This window comes from Cricetulus griseus, chromosome 3, assembly GCF_003668045.3.
Source record: "Cricetulus griseus strain 17A/GY chromosome 3, alternate assembly CriGri-PICRH-1.0, whole genome shotgun sequence".
Taxonomy (NCBI): Eukaryota; Metazoa; Chordata; class Mammalia; order Rodentia; family Cricetidae; genus Cricetulus; species Cricetulus griseus.
The window spans coordinates 97,725,906-97,741,823 of record NC_048596.1 but is presented as its reverse complement, the minus strand read 5'-3'; positions in this window follow the sequence as shown (position 1 = coordinate 97,741,823).

The following is a 15,918-nucleotide window of genomic DNA, read 5'->3' as shown; positions in this document are numbered from 1 at the left end:
ATGTTTTTGTGTACAGTTCATTAAGTCCCCTCCTCCCGCCCAAAGAGTGGGCCATAAACAGCAAGCGGCACTGCCTGCAGCAGCTGTGCCAGGCTGAGGGAGCTCAAACAGGGGCGATGTCAGCTGAGGTAAGAGAGGTTGACAACGTATCAGAGAACAATAGTTATGAGGGAGATGTCAGAAAGTAAAAATAGACTCTTCAGAAGAAGATAAAGAGTAAGAATTATATAAAATGGGTGAGGGAATGAAAAGACATGAAAGTTTATCTAAGTTCAATGGTGTCTTAAAAATAAGTAGACAAGGGGCTGAAGAGATGGCTCAGTGGTTAACAGTACCTGCCACATTTGCAGATGACTCCAATTCAGTTCCCAGCACCCATGTCTGGCAGGCAGCTCATAACTGCCCATGACTCCAGTTCCAGGGGCTCTGACATTCTCTTCTGGCTTCTTCAGGCACCCAAACTCACTCTCTCTCTCTCTCTCTCTCTCTCTCTCTCTCTCCTCTCTCTCTCTCTCTCTCACACACACACACACACACACACACACACACACACAATTTTAAACTTTAAAAAAAATTTTATTTTATGTGTATAGGTGTTTTGCCTGAATGTATATCTGTACACCCCACACATGCCAGGTGCCCAAAAAGATCACGAGAAGGCTTCAATAACCTTGATACCCAAGCCACACAAAGACACAACTAAGAAAGAGAACTACAGACCAATATCCCTCATGAACATTGATGCAAAAATACTCAATAAAATACTGGCAAATCAAATCCAAGAACACATCAGAGAAATCATCTACCATGATCAAGTAGGCTTCATCCCAGGGATGCAAGGATGGTTCAACATATGAAAATCCATCAATGTAATCCACCTTATAAACAGACTGAGGGGGAAAAAACCACATGATCATCTCACTAGATGCCGAAAAAGCCTTTGACAAAATTAAACACCCCTTCATGATAAAGGTCTTGGAGAAATCAGGGCTAACAGGAACATACCTTAACATAATAAAAGCAATATACAGCAAGCCAACAGCCAACATCAAATTAAATTGAGAGAAACTCAATGCAATTCCTCTAAAATCAGGGACAAGACAAGGCTGTCCGTTCTCCATACCTCTTCAATATTGTCTTGACATTCTAGCTAGAGCAATAAGACAACAAAAGGAGATCAAGGGAATACAAATCGGAAAGGAAGAAGTCAAACTTTCACTATTTGCAGATGATATGATAGTCTACATAAGTGCCCGAAAAACTCTACCAGGGAACTCCTACAGCTGATAAACACCTTCAGCAAAGTGGCAGGATACAAGTTTAACTCAAAAAAAAATCTGTAGCCCTACTATATACAGATGATACATTCATGGAGAAAGAAATCAGAGAAATATCACATTTTACAACTGCCACAAACAACATAAAATATCTTGGGGTAACACTAACCAAAAAAGTGAAAGACCTGTACCTTAAGAATTTTGAGTCTCTAATGAAAGAAATTAAAGAAGATACCAGAAAATGGAAAGATCTCCCATGCTCTTGGATAGGTAAGATCAACATAGTAAAAATGGCAATCTTGCCAAAAGCAATCTACAAACTCAATGTAATCCCCATCTAAATCCCAACACAATTCTTCACAGACCTTGAAAGAACAATTCTCAAGTTTATATGGAAAAACAAAAGTCCCAGGATAGCCAAAACAACCCTGTACAATAAAGGAATTTCTGTAGGCATCACCATCCCTGACTTCAAGCTCTATACAGAGCCATAGTCCTGAAAACAGCTTGATATTGGCACAAAAATAGACAGGTAGACCAATTTAATAGAGTTGAAAACCCTGATATTAACCCACACACCTATGAACACCTCATTTTTGACAAACAAGCTAAATTTATATGATGAAATAAAGAGAGCATCTTCAACAAATGGTGCTGGCATAACTGGATGCTGGCATGTAGAAGACTGCAGATAGATCCAAGTCTATTGCTATGCACAAAACTTAAGTCCAAGTGGATCAAAGACCTCAACATCAATCCAGCCACACTGAACCTATTAGAAGACAAAGTGGTAAATGCCCTTGAATGAACTGGTACAGGAGACTGCTTTCTGAACATTACACCAGTAGCACAGACACTGAAATCAACAATTGGTAAATGAGACCTCCTGAAACTAAGAAGCTTCCATAAGGCAAAAGACACAGTCAGCAAGACAAAACTGCAGCCCACAGACTGGGAAAAGATATTCACCAACCCCACATCTGACAGAGGGCTGATCTCCAAAATATACAAAGAAATCAAGAAGCTAGTCTCCAAAATACCAAACAATCCAATTAAATAGTGGGGTACAGGGCCTGGAGAGATGGCTCAGAGGTTAAGAGCAATGACTGTTCTTCCAGAGGTCCTGAGTTCAATTCCCAGCAACCACATGGTGGCTCACAACCATCTGTTTTGAGATCTAGTGCCCTCTTCTGGTGTGCAGATATACATGGAAGCAGAATATTGTATACATAATAAATAAAATCTAAAAACTAAAAAAAAGTTCCAACTTCCTCCGCCTCCCTCTCTCTGCCTCTCTCTCTCTTCCTCTCTGTCCTGATCTGTTCTTCTATTTAAAAAAGTGGGGTACAGAACTAAATAGACAATTCTCAATAGAAGAATCTAAAATGGCTGAAAGACATATAAGAAAGTGTTCAACATCCTTAGCCATCAGGGAAATGCAAATCAAAACAACTCTGAGATATCATCTTACTCCTGTCAGAATGGCTAAAATCAAAAATACCAATGACAGTTTATGCTGGAGAGGATGTGGAGAAAAAGGAATATTCCTCCACTGCTGGTGGGAGTGTCAACTTGTATACTCACTTTGGAAATCAGTATGGCAACTCCTCAAGAAAATGGGAATGAGTCTACCACAAGATCCTGCAATTCCACTCTTAGGCATATTCAAAAGAAGCACATTCATACAACAAGAACATCTATTCAATGATGTTCATAGCAGCACTATTTGTAATAGCCAGAAACTGGAAGCAGCCTAGATGCCCCTCTACCGAAGAATGGATAGAGAAAATGGGGTACATTTACACAAAATGGAGTACTTACTACTCAGCAGAAAAAAAAAAGAAAAAAAAAAACAAAAAAACAATGGAATCTTGAAATTTGCAGGAAAATGGATGGAACTCGAAGAAACCATTCTGAGTGAGGTAATCCAATCACAAAAAGACAAACTTGGTATGTACTCACTCATATGTGGATTTTAGACATAGAGTAAAAGATTACCAGCCTACAATCCACACTGCCAGAGAAGCTAGTAAACAAGGAGGACCCTAAGAGAGACATACATGTTCCCCTGGAGAAGGGGACAGGGACAAGATCTCCTGAGAAAATTGGGAGCATGGGAAGAGGGGGGAGGGAGCTAGGAGAATGAGAAGGGGAGAAGAGGAGGGGTGAGGAAGACATGATCGAGCAGAAAGGTTGAGTCGGGGGAAGAATTGAAGAAAACAAGAATGGAGATACCATAATAGAGGGAGACATTTTAGGTTTACAGAGAAATCAGGCACTAGGGAAATGTCTGGAGATCTACAAAGATGACACTAACAATCTAAGCAACAGAGGAGAGGCTACCTTAAATGCCCTTCCCTGATAATGAGATTGATGACTGACTTATGTGCTACCCGATAGCCCTCATCCAGCAGCTGGTGGAAATAGAAGCAGACACCTACAACTAATCACTGAACTGAACTGGAATCCAGTTGCAGAGAAGGACAAGTGATGAGCAAAGGGGTCCATACCAGGCTGGTGAAACCCACAGAAACAGCTGATCTGAACATCGGGGAGCTCTTGGTCTCCAGACTGATAGCTGGGATACCAGCATGGGACTGATCCAGACCCCAGGATCATGGGTTTCGGTGAGGAAACCTCGGAAATCTACAGGACCTCCTGTAGTAGTTCAGTACTTATCCCTAGCATAAGTGTGGACTTTGGGAGCCCATTCCACATAGAGGGATACTCCCTGAGCCAAGACACACGGGGGTGGGCCTAGGACCTATCCCAAAGGATACAATAGACTCTGATGACACCCTAAGGAAGGCCTCACCCTCCAGGGGGAGCAGAAAGGATATGTGATAGGTAGGGTTTTAGTTGGGGGGAGGGTGGTAGGGGAGGAGGAGAGGGAGAGGGAACTGGGATTGACATGTAAAACAATCTTGTTTCTAATTCAAATAAAAAGAAGAAGATCACAAGAGGGCATCAAATCCCCTGAAACAAGAGTTACAAACTGTTGTGAGCTGCCACGTAGGTACTGAGCATTGAATCTGTGTTCTCTACATGAACAGTGCTCTTAACTGCTGAAGCATCTCTCCAGCCCCAACATACACAACTAATAAAAAAAAAAATTTAAGTCGAATGAATTATACATGAACCAAGCCCAAGAAAAACAAACAAACAAAACAAAAACCTAGTCCCCTGCCAGACAACTAACGGATGAAAAGACCACAATGGGCCATTTTGGCAGTGAGAAGGACCAGAGCCCAAAGGACCATGCCTTCCTCCTTCATGGGCTCGTACTGTCTTGCTCTGGGTTTTGACTGTCATGTTACAGGAAGCCTCCATGAAGATTTGAGTGAATAAGGATTCCCAAGGTCATGTCAGTGATTTTAAAAGGAACAAATTCAGCAACTAGTCCCCTCAATGAGCTGGCAGGTTCTAGTGCTGGGGAGTTTGAAGGGTCCAACATATTTGCAGAGCTGTGCTATGGACTAAGTTCTGCCATACAGTAAGGCAGTGTTTATCTGTGACTGCAGAACTGGAGTTGGGAGAACTGCCTGGGAAGGAAGAAGTAGGCAAAAAGACTGTGTGCTGTTTTAGCTGAAGACAATAAGCACTGTAACAGAAACCTTTGGAGTTTGCTGATGTTGTTTTTGGTATAGGATAAATAACAAAAGACTTTAGAAGTGGGGTTTTTGTTGGCTTTGTTTGGTTTAAAGGTGTGGGGAGGTGGACTCCAAGGACAGCTCAGGCTAACACCAGTGGAGATCTCACTGAGAAACAAACTCAGTGCTTATACAGTGGTGACAGGCAGGGGCTAGTACACCTGCCCAGCTGGGACAAGGGGACACATCCACTATCCTGGAGGTCTCTCGGTGGACAGAAATTAAGAAGTGGGACCTTGTGTTTTCAGAGCAGACTCAGGCCTCCCACTAACAAGACTCCTCCAACAAGGGACCTCTGGGGTGTGTGTGTGTGTGTGTGTGTGTGTGTGTGTGTGTGTGTGTGTGTGTGTGGTCTGGATTACAGCTCACACTTCCCTTCCTTAACGATTGGCAGCTACTCCATCATTCTATGCCTTGGTACCTTCAGGATGAATCCCAGCAGATGCCTTATTTAGCCTTGCAAATTTAGCCCTTCTTCCAGCTCCAGTTGACATCCAATTTATAATAGCGCCCTTCTGATCCCATTTTCCATAGGAGCTCACGAGAAGCTTTTCCACTATTCACCCTGGAGGTCAAGTTCTGGGAAATAGTTTGCATCCTTACCTCTTTCCCAGTGTTCTCTTCATCCTCTTGCTCTGAAGAGGCTTCTTTCTTTGCAGTCCTCTCAAGGTGGTTGTCTGCTGTCTCTCAACCCTTATACCATCTGGTCTAGGGGCTTAGTGATGCCTTTGTTCATCCTCCTTGCTCCTCATTTCTAATCCCAAATGTACCCCTCCTCCACATGACAAGACTACAATATGTATAAATGTCATGCATACAGACACCTGCCATCACCTGCCCCATGATATGAAAATTCCAACCCCTGGGCTAGGAGGCTAGGATAAAGCTCACTTGACAGACTGCTTGCCAGGCATGCGCCAAGCCCTGGGTTTGATACCCAAAACCAAATAAACTGGGTGACTCGTGTTTGTTATCCCAGCACTCAGGAGGTAGAGGCAGGAGGATAAGAAGTTCAAGTTCTTTCTTGGATACATAGTGAGTTTGAAGCTGTTCTGGGTTACATGAGACCCTGTCTTAAAAGAAGGAGAGGAGGAGAAAGAAGAGGAGGGGGGAAAAGAGGAGAAAGGAGTGGAGGTGGGAAGGGAAGAGAAAAAGGAAGCTAGGACCTCTCTCTCCAACACTCCAGCATCACTGTGAGGATGTCCATGCCCAGCCAGATGAATGTTCCAGAAACCTGGATGGATATTCTCTCCTCCACTGAACAGGTCATCCATTCTACTCAAGCTGCTCCTACACAGGGTCAGTTTCAAGAATCTCATTCTCTGTTCCCACCTCTTTCCTAACCCAGTTCCCTAGAGCACAAAGACCTAAGAAGGCAATTTTGCTGACGCTTTAGGGACAGAAGCAAGAGAGAGGGAAAGGGACAGTTGGGTAGGGAAGCTCAGACAGTGCTACACGATGTACTTTTCCTGGCTCACTGCATCTGCAGGACATCCAGCTGGGTTGAGAGTCCAGATGGAACCACTGAACAGTCTAAAAACAGTGTGACATGGGAAGCAGAAGGAGGCTGTCTATCTTCTGTCTCTGTCTTCTCATGTGTTTCCTTGCACTGTTCAAAATTGTTCCCACAGGGCTCACAATTTGACCATTCTGGAGAGTCTCTGGGGAAGCCAGAATCATGGCTCCAGTCAGCTCATCCCTGATGCTAGAGCTGTTGGAGTTCCCAATGCAGTGGCTGTGACAGATGCTGGGCAGCCTTTCCTGGGCAGACTAAAGGACAGAAGGAAATGAGCCATCTCAGGAACCAATCCACCTATAAAATAAAGGGCCCAGGCCAGGAGAAGGGGTAAGCTAGTCAGGTTGGGCACACCGCATCCTTACCTGGACCGTGCATGTCCATCATCAACACCATACGGGTCTCTCTATCTTTACCCTTTCGTAGTGGGTCTTAAGCAAGAGGAAAAAAAGATTTTTTTCTCTAAGAAGGAAAGTTTAAATTTAATTTTCAAAGCACCTGCCCAGTTGCACTTCATATCCTAAAAAGGAGGGCTAAAACATCAAGTAATTATATTATTAGAGCTGGTAATGGTTCACAGAACTTTTTTTTTTTTTGAGACAGGGTTTCCTGTAGCCTAGGCTAACCTCAAACTTACTATATAGCTGAGGATCTTGAACTTCTGGTCCTCCTGCCTCCACCTCCCAGGTGCTGGGATTGTCAGCATACACCATCATGCCAGGTTTCATGCTGTTCTGGGCTGTAGGGGAAGCTGTAGCCATGCCTTCTTAGGGGCTGGCTACAGGTGTGCCTGACCACGCTTGTGAGGGCGTGGTCAGAGTGACGTAGTGTGACTGCGTTTGCGCTTTCGGTTTCTCTTTGCTTCTTGCTGTCCAGACCTCTACCACGCCGGCTGGCTAGGTTGCTCTGTAAGTAAGGCTTTTCCCTATTAAATACCCTTATATTTCTACCTGACTCCGTATTGGTAATTTCCCACTATATCTGGTGTCAGAAGTGGGATACGAACCCACGCCTCCATTCGGAGACCAGAAGCTACTGGGCTACTTTGTCAGTCTAGAGCTAATGGTCACTGATATCCAGGGCCATAGTTGGTATCTATTATCTTCCTCATCTACCAGCTATTCTAGGCTGGTGAAAATTTCCATTGGCCTGGGTTATTGGACTGGTGGAATAATCCAGGCCTTAAGCCCTCTTGCAGGGAGACATTTTAGGTTTACAGAGAAATCAGGCACTAGGGAAATGTCTGGAGATCTACAAAGATGACACCAGCTAACAATCTAAGCAACAGAGGAGAGGCTACCTTAAATGCCCTCCCCTGATAATGAGATTGATGACTAACTTATATGCCATCCTCTAGCCTTCATCCAGCAGGTGGTGGAAATAGAAGCAGACACCCACAACTAATCACTGAACTGAACTGGAATCCAGTTGCAGAGAAGGACAAGTGATGAGCAAAGGGGTCCATACCAGGCTGGTGAAACCCACAGAAACAGCTGACCTGAACATCGGGGAACTCTTGCTCCCCAGACTGATAGCTGGGATACCAGCATGGGACTGATCCAGACCCCAGGAACATGGGTTTCGGTGAGGAAACCTCAGAAATCTATGGAACCTCTTGTAGTAGATCAGTACTTAATCCCTAGCATAAGTGTGGACTTTGGGAGCCCATTCCACATAGAGGGATACTCCCTGAGCCAAGACACACGGGGGTGGGCCTAGGCCCTATCCCAAAGGATATGATAGACTCTGATGACCCCCTATGGAAGGCCTCACCCTCCCTGGGGAGCAGAAAGGATATGTGATAGGTAGGGTTTTAGTTGGGGGGGGGCGTAGGGGAAGAGGGGAAGGAGAGGGAACTGGATTGACATGTAACAATCTTGTTTCTAATTCAAATAAAAAACAACAACAAAAGCCCTCTTGCATTGCTCTTTTCAGGCCATAATTACTGTAGCCCTGACTTCTCACTGCCAAGGATTCTCCCAGAGTCTCCTGAGTTTCAGAGACACTTTTTCTTTCTTTTATTTTTATTTTTTTATTTTTTTGGCCTTTGTGAGACAGGTTTCACTGTATTGCTCTGGAGCCTCTCCTGGAACTTGGTCTGTAGACCAAGCTGGCCTCGAACTCACAGAGTTCTGCCTGCCTCTGCCTCCCAAGTGCTGGGATTAAAGGCACGTGCCACCAATGCCTGACCTTAATTAATTTTTTTATTTAAATAAAACAATCTTGTTTTACATACCAATGCCAGTTCCCTCTCCCTCCTGTCCTCCCATTCCCCCCACCATCTTCCCATCCCCCCATCCACTCCTCAGGAAGGGTGAGGCCTCCCATGGGGGATCATCAAAGTCTGGCACATCCTTTGGGGCAGGACTGAGACCCTTCCCTGTGTATCTAGGCTGAGAGAGCATCCCTCCATGGGCTCCAAAAGCCCGTTCATGCACTAGAGATAAACACTGGTTCCACGACCAGTGGCCCCATCCCCAAAGACTGCCCAAGCCCCCCAACTGACACCCACATTCAGGCGACCTGGTTAGGCAGAGACACTCTTTCATGAAAGGACAACCATTGTCATTCATGAGTGTCAGCTACCCCTTCTAGCACATAAATGTCTTTCATTGTCTACTGATCCACTGGCTTGAGGAATCCAAAGAGGTCAAAAGATGATCACTGTTCCCAGTTCACACCACACACAGAGAGAGAGGGGGGGGAACATGTCAGGTAGAGGTACAAGGGGCCATTGAGAAACATGGTAGTCATGAGCAGTATTTCCACCAACTTGGAGCTACCAAGACCTATTTATTGTAGGTATTTAGGGAGACAAAACCATCTCACTCAGTTCCACAACAGTAATGCACCCCCAAAGGAACTGGAAAGATTGGTACCATTGCCAGAGTTTGAAAGATGCATGGTAATTATTTTGCCACACTCTTATTTAATTTGTCCTCTTGGCAGATGCAAAATCCTGATGAATCTTGAAAAATGACAACAGATCACTACCAACATAATTGGGAAAGGAATCCAATTATAGCTGCAACCTTGGTGTGGTGTCTTTATTGGAACTAATCAATACAGCCCCCTGGCATCTGGAAAATGTCTCCTTTTCAACCTAAAAGCAAACTGCTTTCATGTGGCATGACAGCTGTATTCCTTCACTAATTTACCTCAGGGTTACATCAACCTTCAGTTTCCAGCATCACATCTCTACAAAGGAGCCTCAGTTGTCTTGATGTCCTACAGAATATAAGGCTGGTTCCTTTTATTGATGTTATTATGCTTATTGGACCTGATGAGCAGGAAGTATCAGGTATCACAGATTCTTTGGTAGAACACATGCATTCTAGGATATGAAAGATAAACTGTAACAATTCAAAAATTGACATATAAGCTCTCTTCAATGACTGAAGGAGTCCAAGGTCTGGGACATACTGAAATTCAGCTTTGAAAATGAAAGGCAGTTTGCTTTACTGTGCATTGTCCACTGAGGGTAAAGAGTCCTACAGCTTGATAAACCTGTTATGATTGGGGGAAAATACACACACACACACACACACACACACACACACACACACACTTGTGCATGCAAGCACACACATGTGCGAGTGTGTCCACCATTTGACTATGTTTCGTCAACCTGATGGCTTGGGGGAATAAGGCTTAAAGTTTTGAATGAAGCCCAGAGCAAGAAAAGTCTCTGTAGCAGGTCTAAGTTGCTCAAGGTGCCCTGCTGTTTGGTATAAAGTGTCTTGCAACAGACAGGGAGGCTACCAAGCACTCACTGAAGAATCACAAGCAGACCTTAGAAACCTACTGTGGGCCTGGATTGAATGACTGTACACTATGTGCATGCAGGAGCCTGAGGAGACCAGAAGAGATTGTTGGATCCTCTGGAACCAGAGTTACACTTGGTTTTGAGTCACCCAACATAGGTGCTGGGAATTGAACCTGGGTCTTCTGCAAGAGCAGCAAGTGCTCTTAACAAGTGAGTAATCCCTCTAGCCCCACGGATCTGATAGAGTTTAAATATGAAAAGATGACAACTCAAGTGATGGCACCTGCAATGGAAATGACCAATTACTACTGTAATGGCTAAAATCCAAGAGAAACTAAGTAGTTTTGACACAGGACTCAGACTCTGGTATAGTCAGTCAATTTTTCCACCATTAGATGCTCTATCTATATATCTATCTATCTATCTATCTATCTATCTATCTATCTATCTCCACAGGGTCTCACTATGTAGTCCTGGCTGATCTAGAACTTACTACATAAAACAAGGTTGCCATGAACCCAAAGAGATACAGCTGACTCTGTCTTCCAAGCACCAAGATAAAAGGCTGGCTAGGCTCTTCTTTTTGTCTCATACCCATCCTATTAAATCCATCTAGTTAAAGATGGTAGTAGCTATCTACAATTTCTATAAAGCTTTAATACATAGAGATTATTAAAACAAGTGGTGGGGATGGAGAAATGGCTCGGTGGTTAAGAAAGAGCACTGGCTGTTCTTCCGGAGGATCTGGGTTTGATTTCCAGGACCCAAGTGGCAGCTCCATAATTCCAGTTCCAAGAGATCCAATACCTTCTGCCGGCCCCTTAGAACACAAGGCAAACATGATACTCAGACACACAAGCAGGCAAAATCCTCATACACATAAAATAAAATAAAATAAAATAAAATAAAATAAAATAAAATAAAATCGAAAACAGGAATCCTCCCAGCTGTAACCCAAGTAGTAACTAATGTTGCTCTCTTTCTCCTCTTCTATGTCCTCCCCTGCGCCTATTCTAGCCCATCATCTTGTTTAGTTTTCAGCCTGGCCGGGTGCCACTGCCCTTCATGTCTCAGGAATAAAGCTCTTTGTATCCTTGACCTTGTCAAGCAGTGATTGCTGCCATTATTCCTTCAATTATTTCTAGGTGGAGGAGTGCCAAGACATGTCATTGAATTCTACATCGCAAACATTGTCCTCAGGGTCTCCAGCTACCTCTGCTTGTTATAATTATCAGGGTCAGTAACCTGAACCAGTATAGCTTTCAGCATCTGCTGCAAGATCACCAGCACAGTGACCAGATGTCTGCTGTAGACTCTGAATGATTGGTGGCTTTATGGTGCCCCAGGGGAAAGTTCTCCACCCCCCAGGAATACACCGAGGGAAGGAATAAATATTTAGGGGTTGGTCATTGGAAGTGATAATAAGAGGATCCAACTTCCCTACCCTTCCCTACCCTTCCCTACCCTTCTCCCCTCCCACCCTCCCTTTCTATAGTGCTACAGATTAAACACAGAGCCTCCTGTACTCAGTAAATGCTCTCCCACTGAGCTACATCCCCAGCCAGAGAGGGGTCATCTTATTCCAGTTTATACACTGGCTATCGGATAATGAATACACTTCATCTTGGAAGGCAATGTCTTGCCCACAGAATACTGCCATCAACTTGGCAGCTTAGCTGAGCCATTTCCCCAGCAGTCCTGCTGGCAGCCTTCAGATACATAAAATGTGGTAGGACATTGAACCTTGTGGTCATTGTTATATACCTCTTTTGCCATAAGATAGATTTCTTTTTTTTGTCAGAGACAAGATAATTTGAGATCCCATGTCAGTTCAAGCTTCTCTAGTGGGAGCTGTATGGGGACAGACACTTAGGACAGGAGCAGCAACAATTTCAGAGCAGGTGCCAGTGTCAGAAGTGAAGAATCACCTCCCTTTCCACCAAGCAATTGTAGTGACTTTGCCACCTGTATTAGTCCAGGTTCTCTAAAGGAACAGAGCTGATCAAATGAATATATATATATGTGTGTGTGTGTGTGTGTGTGTGTGTGTGTGTGTGTGTGTGTGTATTGTGTAATTAATATATAAATATATATTAAAGGGGGTTATTAGGGTGGCTTACAGCTGTTGTCTGGGTAGTCCAACAATGACTGTCTCCTGACAGAAAGGCCAAGAATCTGGTAGTTGTTAAAGTCCATGAAACTGGATGTCTCAGCAGTCCCAATCTGGAGCTGGAGGTCCAGGGGATTCCTAGAAAACTGCTGATCTTCAACCTACGTTAGAAACCCAAAGAAGTGGCTTCTAACACCAGTGAAGGGGAACTCAGCAGCAGGATAGATGAACTTGTCAGCTAGAGTGAGGACAAACAGGCAAAAAGCAAAACTTCTTTTCCCATGTGTTTTATATGGGCCACCACCCGTCCAGGTCTAGGATGGGTCTTTCCACCTTAAGTAATTCAACTAATAAAATCCCTCATGGGCATGTCCAGCTGTTTGGTTTTAGTTGAATCCAGATGCAACAAGCTGACAACCAAGATTAGCCATCACACCGCCAGACATGGGCAGCTGGCCCAAAGGAATGATGCCACATGCAAGACTCAGCACCGGTCACTTCTATTGACATATCAAGCATTCATCACATCTGTCTGAACCCTACAACTCTACAACACTGGGTTCTTGTACAGCTTCCACCCCTCCCCAAACTGCAGCTGTTCTGTTCCTGGGCTTATTGTGAAAATCATGGCTGACACAGACAGACACTTTCTTAGCGTTGCTCTGAGCACCTGCTTGAAGAGCATCATCACTAGAGTAGACAGTGGCCAGTGATGGCAGGAACACAAATAAATCCCTAAGACCCACTTCCACAGATGTAGCCACATAATTCTTCCCTATGCTTCTTTGTCGCCAGTTTTCTAATCTTTCCAGATGTAGGTACTCCTGGCTGAATCACTCCTAACTGCTAGGAAGGAATGTATGCTCTTATGTCAAGCTATTAGTTTTCCTCTATTAATAGTGACAGAGGGCTGGAGATTCAGCTCTGTGACAGAGCACTTACTGTGTGTGTGAGTCCCTGGGCCAGTGTCCAACACTAAAGAAAATAGGAACAACAAAAGTGACGGTTCAGCTGCTCCTACTCTTTTTAAATCTCCTTAAATGAAAGAACTAGTACACTGTGACTCAGCACTTGGAAGACAGAGGCAGATGAATCTCTGTGAGTTCAAGGCCAATCCTGTTCTATGTAGTAAGTTCCAGGACAGCCAGGGCTACATAGAGAGATGCTATCTCAAAACAAAATAAAACAAGACAAAACAAAACCAAGCAAAAACCCTAGTGCACTGGAATAAAGAGCTGCTCCAGTAGTTAAGAGCACTTGCTGCGTTTCCACAAGACCCATGTTTGATTCCCAACACTCATTTAGTGCTTCACAACCTTTGTAACTCATTCCAAAGGATCCGATGCCCTCTGCTGGTCTCCACAAGTACTTCACTTAATTGTGCAAGGACATACATGCAGGCAAAACCATTGTACTCATGAAAATAAATAAATCCATAAGAAAAAGAACTAATTGATTCCATACAAATCTGCATGTATGAATCACAAAGGACTGGCAGCAGTTCTGGACTACATCATGGCTACCAGACTAGCCAAGGCTACAGAGCAAGACCCTGTGTGAAAAAACTAAAATCATTTCTAAATTACTGTTTGCTCTCCAGAGCTCAAAGAGCTTTCTCATCTGGCTTTAAAGCTCCCTTCCCTGCTTTAAAGACCCCTGTGTCTACCCTCTTAAATCTGTGGGCTTGTAACAGGCCCCTAGACCTTAGCACAACAGACACCATGATGGAAGTACCACTCAGGCTGTAAAACTCAGCAGCTAGACAGCAACATCTGTCAGGATGAGAACAAAGACCTAATCTGCCAGAGTCCATAGTTCTTGGAAAATCCCCAAATGAACTAACCTTGCCTTTTGGCTTTTGTGGTTCCACTTCTGGCCAAGTGTTCTTGCTAACTGAGGTGTGTCAACCTGGAGTGTGGTTTTTATGCTTGAAAGCTCACCCTGAGAAAGGCTTGGGACTGCACTCTGGTCCCAAAACCCTGTGTAATCACAAGTTGGTTAACAGAGACTTTCTATTGACTTGAACCGTGTCCGAGGGGTCTTCTCTGCTAGATACCTCACAGCAGGCTCTTCGTGTATCGTATTTAAAAAAAAAAAAAAAAGAATTCCAGCACATTGACTAAGGGAGATAACAAAATGTAACAGAATGATGGGCATTTAGAGATCAAGATATACCCAGAGTGTCACTGGAAAGTGACAGGGAGACACACAAGGAAAAAAAATCAGTAGAATGGAAAGGGAGAGATTAGAAAGCAAGAACTGGGAGACCAGATGCAAGACATTTCTTTTTAAAAGCTCAACTACAATGAAGCACCTAGTAAAGGCTGCCCACACTAGAGCAGTAACCCTGTCTAGGCCCTCTCACCATCCTCTGAACACGCCATCCTACTCTCTAATCTTGTGGCTCCCCTCTAGACTAATCTGGAGGGCAAGATCTCCTTCTGCTTCATCCATCCCTGTATCTGTTCCTATCCCTCAGCAACCAGCACATTAGCCAGCACAGAGTTCACTGGACAATTGATCAATGAGCAACAGTGTGCTTCAATGCCGGAAGTCCATTACCAGGAAACCTGCAGGAACAACCTAGTAAGCTGCCTCACCTGCTGAGCTGAGGTCTTTTCTCACCCTTTGTCCTCTTTACTTCACACTTGGGGCACAAGGAACACTCTAGACAACAGGACTCTAGACAACAAGACTATAATGGGTACTTCCTTTCCTGACCACTCAACCTCTGTGGTCTCCCAGAGAAATCTGATCTGTCTCCATGGTGACTCAGCACTCTGTGTTAACCTTGCCTGTTGACTGCAGGGCTGCACGGCAAAGCACTCCATGTCTTATTCATAACCATAGCTTCAGTATTTACATACTCTCTGGGGCCTAGTAAATGAGGCTGAATATTATCAAAGCTTTGTGAGTTTGGTTTGTTTGTTTTGTGACAAGGTCTCCCTACACAGCCCAGGCTTTCCTATAGATGTTTTACTCAATTTGTAGACCAGGCTGGCCTCGAACTCACAGAGATCCCCCTGCCTAAGCCTTCAGTGTGCTGGGATTAAAGGCATGTGCCACCACACCCTGAAACACTTTGTAAGTTTTAAAGGTAGGCAAAAGTCCAAGATGGGTACTCAGTGCATATTTATTAAGAGATGTGCAGCAGAATGTACAAAATTCTTTTAGAGATATTCAGCTGCATTAACATAGAAGTCCACAAGATGTCAGTGTTTTCACGAAAGGAAAAAATGATTTGCCAGTTTGGGTGATACTGAAAGTGTTTCCCCTGGGATGTAAAACGTCAACAGGAAACATTCACGAAATAAACAACAGAGCTTGTTAGAGAGGATGGGCAGTATAATCAGAGTAAATGCTTCAAGTTCATTGGAGCAATTAAACGCTCCTTTCTTTCTGCTTGTCATCCTGATGCCCAGCTGCACTGTGCCATTGAAGGGCAACTATTTTTATCAGGCATAGGGTAATCCTAACATTTGTGAGGTAGAGGCTGAAACATCAGGTGTTGAAGGTCATCCTCAACTATATAGAAAGTGCAAGGTCAGTCTGGACTACACACAAATGCCACCCCTCCCCCACACACACAAATCAAGTTG